Source organism: Colossoma macropomum, unplaced genomic scaffold (assembly GCF_904425465.1).
Source record: "Colossoma macropomum unplaced genomic scaffold, Colossoma_macropomum, whole genome shotgun sequence".
Lineage (NCBI taxonomy): Eukaryota > Metazoa > Chordata > Actinopteri > Characiformes > Serrasalmidae > Colossoma > Colossoma macropomum.
In genome coordinates, this window is record NW_023494796.1 from 238,515 (window position 1) to 253,736 (window position 15,222).

At 42.6% G+C, this 15,222-nt stretch overlaps 1 pseudogene; it reads left to right on the plus strand.

Moving 5' to 3' along the window:
- The first annotated feature begins 3,864 nt into the window (after nucleotides 1–3,864).
- Nucleotides 3,865–14,541, plus strand: LOC118817117 (annotated as a pseudogene).
- Nucleotides 14,542–15,222: the final 681 nt, after the last annotated feature.

The following is a 15,222-nucleotide window of genomic DNA, read 5'->3' on the forward strand; positions in this document are numbered from 1 at the left end:
TGTAGAACTGTTCATCTTCTGAAAACCACAGTTTTGTCTTCTAAAGAGCAAACACTTAAGACCCATGTGGCAGTTGCAAAACCAATCAACAAAAGGGCCCTACTACTACTACTACTACCTTTTGTTTTTTTTTTACTATGTTTATTTCTTTCTTAGTTTTGATTCTTAAATTTATCCTAAGTTTTGCCTTGTTCAGATGTTATTTTTTAGTTATAAGTACTTTTTTGGTGAACAGTGGGGAGACAGCTGGCCTTACCTACTCATGCAAGCAGCTTCTGGTGCTCCGTAAATCCGCTCCATGCTCCATTAATGTTCCCATTCCCAAAGAACTACGGAGACTGTTCAGGGTATGCAGAGCTGGAGTTAAAGCGAAGGCAAAGAGGAAGCGTTACAAGCCCTTCATCTCCTCCATCATCATGAGGATCATGAGGACTCTCGGTAATAACGTGGATGAACTGAAAGTGCTGATCGGGACCCAGCGGAAGTATCAGGAGTGTATTGTGGTTTGTCTTTCTGAGAAATGGCTTCACACTGACATTCCGGACTACTATGGACAAGACTAAGCAACAAACTCTGGCACCATTCCCTCCATCAGCAATAGCATCCTCCAAACTCCCTCACTGCCTCCACTTCTTCTACACCCCTAATTACACCCCTCCCTCCACCCCACAGCCATTGCCAGAAGACTTGCATCCCTCCCTAGAGGTGACAACCAGCTAGGTAAAGAGACAGCTGGAGAAGATGAAATTGGGCAAAGCTGCTGGACCAGATGGGATCCGCCCGACAGTACTGATGTACTGAGAGTCAGCTATGTGGGATTCTTCAACCTAAGCCTTAAACAAGGGCCTGTGCCAGTGCTGTGAAAAACATCCTGCCTGATTCCTGTTCCAATGAAGTCATCTATGATTGCAATGACTACAGACCAGTGGCCCCTACATCCTGGAGAGACTAGTGTTGTCACATCTCAGACCTCAGGTCAGCCCTTTCCTGGACCCCCTGCAGTTTGCTTATCAACAGGAGGTTGGCATGGACAATCGCTGCACTTTTGAGCAGTAAGACACCTTGTTATGTGGTCACATCACAGACACTGTGCTGGCAGTGCTGAAAATGGCAGCAGCTGGGCTACCTCTCCTGCTAACGATTCTGTGTGTTTTTGAATGACTGTTGCTGCACCAACTCAGCTGTTGTTGAACACTTCTGCTCTCCTGATATGGAGTACATGATGCTAAGATGCAGGCCCCCTACGGTGAGAATAGTTCATGTGTGGCCTAAAGGGGCAGAGTCAGTGTTACAGGACTGCCTTTAGTTTACTAACTGGAACATGTTTCAAACTGCAGTCACCATGAACTCTCTGGTTGATGCAAATGAATATGCCGCATCCGTCACTGGATTCATCAAGAAGTGTGTAGATGATGTGACTCAAGCAAAGCAGATTTGCACACTTCCAAATCAAATCTGGCAACAGGGAGCAACTTACAGCTGCCAGATGGACCTTAAAGGCTGGCATCAGGACTGCAAAACACAAGTACAGCACACAAATTACAGCCTAGTTCAACACCCACTCAAACCGGCACATGTGGCAAGGGATCCAAGCAATCACTGACTATAAAAGCAAAGTCAGTAAGTCAGTGACCACAGACACCTCACTCTCTGCGAACACTTTCTATGCCCGCTTTGAGAGCACTGCTCAGGCTCAGTTAACCACCACCTTCCTGCCCCTCCCTACAGAGAAGCCAGCCATCATACTCACTACAGATGAGGTAAGGAGGGCACTGATGAGGGTCTCAACTCGGAAAGTCACACGTCTAGATGCCATTCCTGCTTGGGTCCTGAAAGCATGTGCCAACCATCTGACTGACACCTTCACGGACATCTTCAACATTTCCCTGGAACAGTCTACCGTTCCCACCATCTTCAAAGCTACAGCCATCATCCCAGAACACTGAACGACTACCATCCCTTTGCTCTCACACTCATAGTGATGAAGTGCTTTGAGAGGTTGATATTAGCTCACATAAAGAGCAGTCTTCCTAGCACTCTGGACCCCCATCAGTTTGCCTACGGCATAAACAGATCCAATGCACACTGCACTCAACCACCTGGAAGGAATGGACAACTATGTCAGAATGCTGTTCATTGTCTTCAGCTCTGCCTTCAATACCATCTTCCCACACAGAGTGGTCTTTAAACTAAACACTCTTGGAATAAGTCACTCACTGTGCAGCTGGATAATGGCCTTCTTTGCCTGTAGACCACAGTCTGTTAGGATGGGTGACCAGACCTCTCCCCACATCACAGTAAGCACAGAATGCCAACAAGGCTGTGTCCTCTCATCTATGCTCTACACACTGTCCACATACCACTGCATCGCAAAAAACAGCTCCAACACCATCATCAAGTTTGCCAAGAACACAACAATAATTGGCAGCATCACCAACAACAATGAGGGACCAAACAGGGAGGAAGTGAAGCTCCTTACAGCGTGGTGCACCACCAACAACATCTCCCGCAATGTGAGCAGAACCAAGGAGTAGATTGTTGACTTCAGGAGAAGGAGCAGAGCACACAGAAGAGACAAAGGTGGAAAAGTTGACCAGCTTCAAGTTCACCAATGTCCACATAACTGAGGATCTCATGTGATCACTCAACACACCACACATTGTCAAAAAAGCCTAACAATGCCTCCACTTCCTTTCAAGGCTGAGGAGAGTCAACCTGCTACAGCAGCTCCTCTGCAACTTCGACAGGTCCACAGTGAAGAGCATCCTGACAAGCTGCATCATGGTCTGGTATGGCAGCTCCACTGCTGCTCAACATAAGGCCCAGCACATCACCGCAGCAGCACCTTCCACCCATACAGGACATCTACAACAAGAGATGTCTGAGAAAAGCCATCAACATCTCCTCTGACCCCACATACCCCAGCCATTCCCTGTTTCAACCTCTGCCATCTGGAAAGAGGTACCAGAACATCCAAGGCAGAACCACCAAATTCAGCTTTTTACCCACAGGCTGTTAAACTGGTCACACCAGGGACACCAACCAGAACATGAATTCTCTATGGCCCACTACTGATGTAACCCTGATCCACCCAGTTTACTCAGTGTAATGTCTACACACTGAGTTCTACTAGCTTATGGGACTGTATGCACGTTGCACTTCAACTGGAATTCACTATAAGCCGATATAACCAAACATTAAGTTGATAATGCTCATTTACCTGCACATATAACATCTGTGTTGCACACCGGACCTGGTTTACCTCAATATTCTTCCAATTAATACACACTACAAAACATATAAGTTGTAAATCACACAAGTCTACATATTTATTTATAGTGTAGAGTCTAAAGTTTGCGTTTTAAATTCTACCTCCACCTTCTGACTTACAGTTGCTGTTTATGCACATATCTGTATACACTGTCTATGCACATATTCTCATTTTCCTTTGGTCTGTTGTCTTTGCACTGTTGTCTTATTTTATTCTATTTTCCCAAATAGCGAACATATATCGGTTCGCTGGCTTGATAAGGTTGACACCCTGCTGACAGTTTGCCACTACTGGTCCACCCTCGGACCACGCAGATTACTTTTTTTTAATCTCCACAAACAGATTTTAAATGCACTTTTTATTTATTTTAGAAAATAAACCAAGACAAATATTACAAACAACTGAGGGAGAAAAAAATGATGACTAGGCCTGATATAAAATGATTGTATAGAAAATGTTTCTGACATTGTGCTAGAGATTTAAATGATTTACTAAACTAATTTACAAAGTATAACAAAAGAAAAGAAGGAAGGAAAAATAAGTAAATTGGACTGAGAGTGGAAAATGAGCGATGATAAGAGGAATTATGTCTAATACTCTGCTTAAACACCGTTGGGCTGCCCGGAAAACACTGAGCAAAATGCCAGTGGACCACCAGCTTTGCCATCAGCAGCCAACAGTGGCCCACTATCCTCTTACTATCAGGGTTGTTAATCACTCCACACAGAAGTAGCCAGACAGTGTTTCCTTATACTATACAACCCTGTATAGTATAATGACAATAAAATCGAATTCAATTGATTTGGTCCGTTTTTGCGTACATAGTGAGCCAGTTATCCTGAGTAAATGGTCTCTTTAATTTACAGTTTTTTTTTGTTGTTTTTCTTTTTGGAGAATGTTAACGTGACTCTAGTGATGTTCTCCTCTTGCGCAAGGGGAAATGACATAAGACCCTTTCTGAAACCCTGAAGAACTGCATATAGAAGGACAGACTGCATGCTCTGGATGACCCTGGACACCATGCTAACTGCTGTGATACTGATGGTCATCTGCTCCACTTCAGGTAAGACTCGGAGATGGCTGGACTTGGTTTAAATTTGAGAAGGTGCTTAAAGGATTTAGAGTCCGTATTCACGGGAACTGAGTAACTACATTTGTGCTCTGGTTTATCTGGAACTGAAAGAGCTTTGAATCTTCTCTACACCGTCAATAATACATTCCATATAATACTGACAAGATTGTGAAAACCCATCGGCCACAGATCTGACCACATCATGTCAACATCCTTCTGGGATTCAAAAAGCAGGTCCCCGTTACATGTGTTGGTTGCTAACTGTTAAATTTTTTACTACATTCTAAGAGCTTTGATTACAATAAGAAAATTAGGCTCGGCTATGATCACATTTTAGGTCTTAAACAGACTTTCTATTACGCAGCAGTTTTTTTGAGATGCACACTTGCTTCCTGTCTCTGGGTGGAAGTTTCCTGCCTCCTCACATCAGAGAGGAGGGGAGGGTGTATTATCATGTCAGATATGAGATTCTCTCATGTGTGAGTTTTGGTTCATTAAGCTGACTTGACAAAGCCAACTTACTGTCCTTCCTTGTCTTCCTCTTTATTACTCTATGCATTTTTTGGGTGCCGTTTTCATGAACTACAACCACAAAACTTTGCACTATATACCAACCAGGCATAACATTATGACCGCCTCCTTGTTTCTACACTCATTGTCCATTTTATCAGCTCCACTTACTATATAGGTGCACTTTGTAGTTCTACAGTTACAGACTGTAGTCCATCTGTTTCTCTGCATACTTTGTTAGCCCCCTTTTACCCTGTTCTTCAGTGGTCAGGACCCCCATGGACCCTCACAGAGCAGGTACTATTTGGGTGGTGGATCATTGTCAGCACTGCAGTAACACTGACGTGGTGGTGGTGTGTTAGTGTGTGTTGTGCTGGTACGAGTGGATCAGACACAGCAGTGCTGCTGAAGGTTTTAAGCACTGTGTCCACTCACTGTCCACTCGTTGCTGGTCCACGCTGCAGATGTAAAGCCAGAGACGGTAGCTCATTTCTTGCTGTACATTATGAGCTAATCACCCTCTAGTCCTTCACTGGTTGTTACAGGACGCTGTTGGCTGAATATCTTTGGTTGGTGGACTATTCTCAGTCCAGCAGTGACACTGAGGTGTTTAAAACCTTCAGCAGCACTGCTGTGTCTGATCCACTCAGACCAGCGCAACACACACTAACACACCACCACCACGTCAGTGCACCTATATAGTAAGTGGAGCTGATAAAATAGACAATGAGTGTAGAAACAAGGAGGTGGTCATAATGTTATGCCTGATCAGTGTATATGAATAGTGTGCCTGTGCTTTTGGAACCAATCGCACATACGGTTTTAATACAGTATGTGTTAAAACATGATTTTTTTGAGAAAAAAGTTTTGAAAAATCTGAAGGCCTTTACTCACCAAATTTTTATTTTTTTTTTGGATTGTTGTCTTGCGTTGGCATGGCGACACCCAAGATGAAAGAGCATCTGTGTTTCACAAACGTTAAATGAATCCAAATCTCCAAAAACTGCTCAAACGAAACTTAAACTGGGCTACAAACATCTGAGTTATTGCCTAATTGAAAGCACTCATTGTTTCAGCTTCTGAGTGAAGTGATGAAGCTCTAGATATTCACTTTTCCAAAGTGGACAGCAGCCCAGTGCCTTCGTGGCTGTTGTCTGCTTGGCTCTGTACATGGAAATTGCCAAAATTTTGCCCAATAGAGTTTGGTTGCAGACATGCACTCTCAGACAGATGCACTCTCAGCCCCAGTGACGTCATGTGGGCATGCACTCTCTGCCACAGCGGCAGAAGCCGCCCAACGGCATGGTAACTTTTGGCTGCTGCTGCTTAGCGACATCATCACTTAATCCATTTTTCGTCTACAACACGGCTAGAAAAATACATTTAATGTACCTCCCTGTTGAAAAAAGTCATAGAAAACATTAAGTATCTGCTGGTTCCTGGTGGTTTTCAGTAGTCGCTAATAGTAATCTGTATTTTCCTATTGGGTTCATATCACAGTTTAAACGATTTTAATTGTTTAATCTTGTGTTTTGGGACTAATTCCACATACATTCGATTGTTTCCTAATGGTCTCTAATGGCTACCATCAAGCCAATCCCTGTTAGGAAGCAAAACTCTCAGGTTTTATTCCTACCGCTCTAATCGTCTTCAGGATGGCTTTCATGGGTTTCAGCAGTAGCCTGTTTGTTTTTTTTTCTGCGAATAAACCCATTATGTCTTATTGTCGTGGTAGGTTTTATTTTGCAAGTTTCCATATTTAATAACCTTATTATCAGTAAGACTTAATACCTAATATATGTTCAGTGTAGCTCTTGTTGCCCAGCAGTACGCGTTTTGCTGTTTTTCCTCATAAAACCGACAAAAACACTGTGGTGGCAGAGCGGCACTGACGTCATTAATGGGCTGGCAGTGCATGTCAGGCTGAGAGTGCATGTCTGCAGCCAGACCCTTCTCAAATTTTCTTTTGATGGTCCATATTTCTTTGTTTCTTGTCCAATTGTTTTGGATTTCGAACTGTACAAACTCCGCCACACTCACAGCCGAGTATGCGTCTTCTAGACAGGCAAGATCTGCATTGTCTAGTGTGTAGGCTAATAGCTAAGTTAGTTATAGCTTAATTACAGTTACGGCTGCTTAGTGTGCAGCGTTCATGCTGTGTCTGCTTTTAGCTTGAATGTTTCCTCTTGCATGCAGTTCTGTTTTTTGCTTTAACATCATGAAAAAATAAGCCTAAAATGATTTTTTTTTGTTGTGTACCCAGCCACAGTGTCTGGTGGGTGAAGCAGATCTACCCATCAGATGTGAATTTTTAAATTAAATTAAATTTTCAGAAAAAGGTAAAAAACTTATTTACAAGTCAGATTTAAAAATAAATCTGTTTCGGCCAGCAGATTCAACCACTGCTGTAAAGATTTCTTATTTTGCTAAACAGGACTACTTTAGTGACAATGCATCTGTGCCTCTGTGTCTCCTCTTCATTCAGAGATGTCTGAGGTCAGAATGGTGGACGGTGATGGCCGCTGCTCTGGGACACCTGAATTCCTTCTTAAAGGACAATGGAGGAAACTGAGCAATGACTACATTGAATACAGTACTATTGGGTTGCTGTGTAGAGAGCTTAACTGTGGAGACGTAGTCAGAGCTTCATTTAGAAGCAATTTCAGAGACACACATAGGGAACAATATCTTATTAAATTGGATTGTGAAGGCAAATCAGCTTTTTCACGTTGCAAAAAGTACCGCTCATCCATCCAACCTCATTATCTCAACATCAGCGTTACTGTCAGCTGCTCAGGTGAGAGTTTATCAGGCTCAGATTTGGACTGATGTTCCAGTGTGACCACATTATGAGACTTGCTATGATATATAAGAATAAAAACAATGTATATTACCCTCAACGTTTGCTCTCTGTCGGCCTGGTTCGTCTCAGACTCTGTGAGGCTTGTGGACGAAGCTGGACTCTGCTCTGGGAGAGTGGAGGTGAAGGCCCATCAGTCCTGGAGCTCAGTATGTGAGGCTGACTTTGACCTGCAGGATGCAGAGGTAGTCTGTAGAGAGCTGGACTGTGGGACTCCACTAACTCTACAGGGGGTGCTCTTTGGAGAAGGAAAGCACCCATTTGGCACAAAGAGTTCCAGTGTAAAGGCACAGAGAACCGTCTCCTCACCTGTAGCACCTCAGACAGAGAAGAGCACACCTGCACATCTGGCAGTGCCGTGGAACTCACCTGTTCAGGTAAGACATTATCTAGCCATACCTCGCTTGACTGAATGTTGAGATGCTTGAACTGTGTAGTTAACAGTTAGCTAAAATAAATAATGAGGGTATTTAAAATTATGACAGTGTCAAATTCTTTCATATCTATCAAAATAGTGGGTAGAACAGTGCTAGTACCAAGTAGAAGGAGCTTAGATACTACAGATTCACACACTGACTTTGGTAGCACCAGAGGGAAACGTGAGATTAGTGAGCAGGCCAAACACGTGTTGATCAGGTAAATCATTTTTTGTTTGTTGAGCATTTAACTGTGCTAACTGTGTTCCATTATACTGTCCTTGGTATCATGACAGGCTAAATTTAGCTTAGCAAGGAGACTAAAACAGTTTCATACGCCTCAAGACTAGTTTAATATCCACAAGTTTTGGAGAACAAAGAAGAATAAAAAAAATAATAATTGTTGGTGTTGGAGTGACAGAGAGACCTGTTCTGTGGTCATCATCAACACTTTTATATATATAGTGCTTTTCCCATGTTCAAGGATGCTTTACAGTCAGAAAGTATCAAAATACATAATTAATAATACATAACACACACACACACACACACACACACAACTCCATGATTTCCACAGCTAGCGGAGGGGGTCTTCACTGACCACTGTATCCTAGAGTTACAGTCACATGATTTTTCTGTTGTGGCCGCCATATTTGGGACCAAATTTCTGGCTTCACTGCTCCACACGAACGTAACTTGAGGTGAAAGATGGCTAAAATTACTTACCTTACTTTGGAAGAGAGAAAATGTTACCTGGACAAAGTTGATAAAACAGGCTGAGATCCTTATACAGTTCACCCTGAACTCCTGATCCCACTTGAACTGCCGTTAAGCTACCAAGTTTGTGTTTTCCTGACATAAAATTACATATTTATCTCATACTCAGTCCCTCTCCCTATTCTGGAGAGTCTCTCAAAGCATTTAAAAGCACAGAAGCCCACCGGCTTTTCATGTCGGGGTGGGTAAAGGACCCCATGGTGTTGCATAAAGAGAAGAAAAACTCCATCATCATAGGAGGGTAACGACATCAGCTAATTAACACAGATGTGAACAATGCTAGCCTTTAGATAACTTTAGCTAATGTTAACAGCCGAGAGATGAACAGTCGCCCCCTAATGGAGCTGCAGACAGCCGGTATAACTTTACTCTCTGTTCTGGAGATTTAAATGAGGTGTGAATGGGGAAACATAAACGTTAAATATCAGACTGAATGTTGTGGGTCAGAAAAAGACGTTGTGTTCGACAGACAATTTTGGAACTTTGCTAATGCAGTTGTGTCAAGCAGAGAAAAACACTAAACTATACAGTGCAGGGGCTTCAAGACTCGAGTCTGAAACACTGATTTAAAGGTCTTTCTAGTCTCTTGTCATTCTCAGCCTCTGTTGGGCCTTGCAGGGAATCACAGCGAATTGAAAGCATTGCACTAGCGCAGTCACTACCTGATTTGTTCCTTAAAATGGTAGCGACCATGTCATGTCATGTGAAATGCTAGAATAGAGTTACTTAGCTAGCCCGGAAAGAGCTGCGGGGGAAACATCGCAACTACGGTCCATCACACAGAAGGCCTGCCAGGAACCCTTGAATGCCGCAAATGTCCTTAGCCATGAAGGGGTAGCATTTTCCTGCAGCTGAACACTATCATCATCATCATCATCACTTTTGTTTATATAGCGCCTTTCCCATGCTCAAGGATGCTTTACAATCAAAGAGCATCAACACATTAAACAACACCACATTAAACAAAAGGACAATACAGGTAAACATTCAAGTCTAAACAGAACAACGATAACACAGTGAAAACAAGTACGTCTTTAACAGACCAACAGTACAGGCATCCTTATAGCTGCAATACAGTATCACCCAAGTAGCTGGCCCAGGCAGCAACATAGCTGCAATGTACCGTCGCTTAGGCAGCCGGCCCAAGAAGCCTTGTAGCTGCGGCATAGTGCTGCTCATGCTGCTGAACACTACCAGCCCAGGCAGCCCCACAGCTGCAGTGCAGCATCAAGCAAGCAGCCAGCCCAAGCAGGGTTTGATCTGCTTCTGCAGAATCGCCCACAGTTTCAGCCGTTGTGGTCATCCTGTCATGGGGTAGCTTCACTTTCCCTACTCAAACTCAGGCCATACTGTTACTTCACCATCTGTAGGTAACTGCCTGCATTTGACTGGCAAAACAGAGTCTTTTAAAATGTGACCTCGATATGATTTGACAGAGTTGTGGGGGTCTGACTAATGAAAAGCAAATGTACCAGTCAGGGTAAAGGATGAACAATCTCTAGAACAATGAAATGCACACTGCACATTGAATTCCAATAATTCAAAATTTATAGAGAAAATGTAGATTAAAGTAACGCTGTAAAAATATAATTTTCTTCCTTACAAATGTATTAAATAAGAGCACAAAATATCCTTCATTTAAAGGTCTCACGATGTTGCTTTGAAAAATACCTTAAAAAAAGGTAAATTATTTAAAATACTGTCCAAATATTTATTGATTTAAGGAGCTTTTCTTCTGGGAAAGGTATTGCTAATACAGTGATGGGCTTTCTGCGCTCTCTCCAGGACCTGATGATGTGAGACTGGTGGATGGGAGTGGTCGCTGTGCTGGGACACTGGAGATGTTTCGTAGTGGAGAATGGAGGGGAGTGACTGCAGACAGATGGTCCATGAGAGAGGCTGCTGTGGTGTGCAGACAGCTGCACTGTGGTTCTGCTATTGCAACTACAATGAGTGTATCTGGAGGAGACGAGACCAGATGGGGTTTTCATATCGCGTGTTTTGGATCTGAGTCTGCAGTGAAAGAATGCACAATTTTGTACAGCTCGAAGGTCAGGTTCCCTGTTGGAGTCGTCTGTTCAGGTATTTTAAAAAACGAAAAATGAGATCTGAGTAACATTTGTAGGTAAAAGCTGTGACATTACATTCACCCACTCTTTAGGCTGTCAAGTTTTTCCTAGGGGAAATGCACATATTTGTCAATCTATTTTTTGTTTTTGTAAATTAAATAGCTTGAGGTCAAGACAGGGTGGATGGCAGGGATGTCCAATCTTATCCACAAAGGGCCAGTGTGGCTGCAGGTTTTCACTCTAAACAAAGCAGAACTGCAATGAAATATGGTATAATTATGTTCGCTAACTAAAGGTACTGAGATGTACCCTTGAGGATCCCGTCCCAGTGAGTTTAGTACCCTTTTTCCTGAGAGTGTAGGGAGTTCATGGTAGACTACCTGACTCCAGTGAGATCAACTGCACATTCATGCCCACCCCAAAGCATGATCTCACCACAATCCAACAAAATCCTTCAGCTAGTTTAGGAAATGTTACACCATAGAAGTAGTAAGCAAACCTTCACCCTCAGACTCTATGTCTCTTGCAGTACACCAGCAGAAGGGTGTTTTGCTTAAGGTTCCTTAACAAGTCCTAGTAGGGGAAATTTCTAGGCTCTTCCTGACACTCTTCCCAGTCTTCTACACAGTCCAGTGGATACTGGCTCCACTCTGATGTTCCTGTTCTTGATAGGCATGTCTCTTCATCCTCTGTCTGTTTCTGGTGGATTGCTTGAGCATGTAAAATCCTGGCTTTAGCTTTCTGGACAAAAGCATTTCTGCCTGCAAAAGTGTCGTCACTGCCTGCAGGGTGATGTGACAGATGAACAGGAACGTTTAGACTCTTATTTCAGCAGTTCCTTCTTGCATTTTTCTTATCGCCTAATTGAGACATCACAGGAGGTCAGCTCTTTTTCTGTGGAGTAATAGACCAACTATTTTGCTAATTAAAGAAACTCTTTATACCTTTTGAATGCATCTACCTGACTCAAGGTCCAGGCTCAATTTAATCTTTTTAGAGCAACAGGTGCAGTGATGGGCTGGAGGTTAGGAAGCCACCCTTGTGACCAGAAGGTCACCGGTTTGATCCCCTGAGCTGACAGGACATGACATGACTGAAGTGTCCTTGAGCAAGGCACCTAATCCCCAACTGCTCCCTGGGAGCTGTGGATAGGGCTGCTCACTGCCCCTAGTGTGTCTTCACTAGAGTGCATGTATATGGGTGTTTCACTGTATGGAAGCGTTAAATGCAGAGGTCTAATTCCTCTGTGTGCAAAACACAGTTGGCCAGTGGTTCTGAATTCTATTCTGCTCTACTTACAGTGCTAAGATATATGGCAGAAAATGGTTATAATAATTGGGTAAACTTATGCAGTCTTTTCGACATAAGACTATGATGGAACCTTCACAACTGCTTTGACTTCAGTGGCCCTTTTGCATTTATTCAATAACCCTGAAAGTTCTTTTTAACCACAGACCAACCTCCACCTAGTAAGCACAGTAGCATTTTTCAGATGCTCTTCTCCTTTTGCACTTGTGGCAAGGATGTCATATAAGTACACTGTTATTTGGTGAATTTCCTGCAACAAGCGCTCCATGGTTTGCTGAAAGATGACAGGTGCTGAAGACACCATGAAAGGTAGACGATTGTATGCAGACATCCTCTTGTGGATGTGGACTGTTACTTGTTTTTTGGGCCACTTATTATTGACCAACCAGTGGCCATCTTAAAAACTGTACATGGAAAAAGCTTGCTTAAGTTGAAGAACTTTTTTTTTTTAGCGTACTAAAAGATAATATAGGACTGACACCTTTCATTATATTCCATTGCTTTATCACTCACTCACATTGTCCTGTGTCCTCTCAGACTCTGTGAGGCTCGTGGATGGGACTGGACGCTGCTCTGGGAGAGTGGACGTGAAGGCCCATCAGTCCTGGACCACAGTATGTGAGGCTGACTTTGACTGGCTGGATGCAGAGGTAGTCTGTAGGGAGCTGAGCTGTGGGACTCCACAAATTCTACAGGAGCCTCTGTTCGGAGGAGGAGGGAAACATCCATTTGGAACCAAAGAGTTCCAGTGTAAAGGCATAGAGAACCGTCTCCTTACCTGTAGCACCTCAGACAGAAAGAAGCAGAACTGCACACCTGGCAAAGCTGTGCATCTCACTTGTTCAGGTAGGAATCACACACAACTTTCAATCAGAATGTTTTAAGTTTTTTTAAATGTCTGAATACATGAGCATTGATGTTTTTTTCCAGAACCTGATGGAATGAGACTGGTGGAAGGGAACAGTCACTGTGCTGGGACAGTGGAGATGTTTTATAATGGACAGTGGAGAAAAGTGGCAGCAGATGTCTGGGAAATAGAAATGGCTGCTGTGGTATGCAAACAGCTAGACTGTGGCTTTGCTCTGGCAGCTACAAAGACAAAGTCTGGTAGAGATAAACCTGAAGTGGGTGTCCTGATTTCCTGCGGTTCGACAAACACAATGAAATGCCATCCTATAAGAATCCGGCAGATCAACTATCTTGCTGGAGTGATCTGTTCAGGTAATTCAAGAAAGCCTTGTGGAAGAGTGTGGCTTTGAAATAGACCATAAAGATACATTCTTCTGCATTTCCTTTGAAGCCATTACATTCAAATGCTTTGTAGATGGAAACAGGGAAAGTTTGCAGTCTTACCTATTTGATAAATACACTATTAACTTTAGCTCGGTTGCTAGCCTGACCTTGTTTCCCTGAAATTTCCAGCCGTGGCAAAAATGTACCCAGCAGTTACAAACACAGTAGCCAAATCAAATCTTTAATAAGTGACTGTAAAAGTAAGTTGCACTTAGATAAATGAAGAATTCTCAACCACTGACCACTGAATCCATTCATAAAGATGAGAGGATAGAGGTCAGTGAGCTCAGAAACTTAGGGACTCGTTTCTGGAGCTCCTTCTTGTAATTACAATGATTGAGATGTTCATGAGCAATATTTAAGTCAAGCACTTTCAGTAGCATATGAAATTGGCAATAAATGGGACTACTTATACATATGTTGATTACATAAGGTGAAAACAGTGATAAAAGAAAAGAGCCAGTAGGTGGAGACTCCACACTCTATTTGCAGTTTTTGACCAATATTTTTGGTCTTTTCAAAATCTTTTTTTTTGCCTAACTTATTGTTTATTCACAGAGTTCCTGGCACATCCCACCATCTCTGTTTCTACTCCCATAAGAGTGTCTAGGAGCCTCCAGGGGCCAGAGGTGTTCAGGGGCTACAGCTTCACCATCACCTGCTCCACTCAGCCGCAGTACCCAGGAGGATCCTTCCACCTCAAACTGCCCTGGAACAACAGAAGTGACTCCCAGGCAGCTGTCAGTCACTCAGCCTCCTTCCTCTTTCCCGCTGCCGATGATTCCCACCAGGGGAACTACAGCTGTGTCTATGGGAACCAAGTAATCTTTGAGAATGAAGTGTTTCAAGAGGAGAATCAAAGCCATTCTAATAGCTGGTCTCCTGGGCCTTTCATCTATAATTTCTCCTCTGAGAGCGAGCCTCTGTCCCTCACCATCACAGGTGGTCTACTACTAAATTTATAGCTTTATGTCTATTTCATGTGTTTTCATTTTTTAAGAGATGTTTTTCCTGTTGCAGATTTAGATACTTAGCCGGTATCACACTCTGTAAAGCTTTACACCTTAGACATACTGCATTGCTATTGCTTTGCCTTGTATTCTGTCATCATGTATTTAAACAGAGTTGTAGTTAATTTATCTACCAGGCCAAAAATTCTGCTCTGTTTGTTTGTAATTGGGTGTGATTTAGATTTCTCATGGACTCCATTCATCACCAGAATGGTGCTCGTACCATTTCTGATGTTGGTGGTCTGCTCCTTCATCTTTCTGATCTTCAAGAAGTGTGGACATTTCTTCATTAGAAACACAGGTGAGTGCCTGAATCACCAGGACTGAACAACTTCAGCAATGCACTGGTCATTAATTCTGTGGTCGGCCCAGATGGAATATTTGCGTCATCAGATTGTTCTCTTTGGTTAAATCAGGAACGTTACAGCAAATCACATGCGAATGTCTTGACAACATCATGACATGTTAACTGATCTCAAATAGACTTTGCTTTGTAAATTCTGATTACATATATATATATATATATATATACACACACATATATATATATATATACACACATATATATATATATATATATATATATATATATATATATATATATATATTCTGATTGTATATATATATATATATATA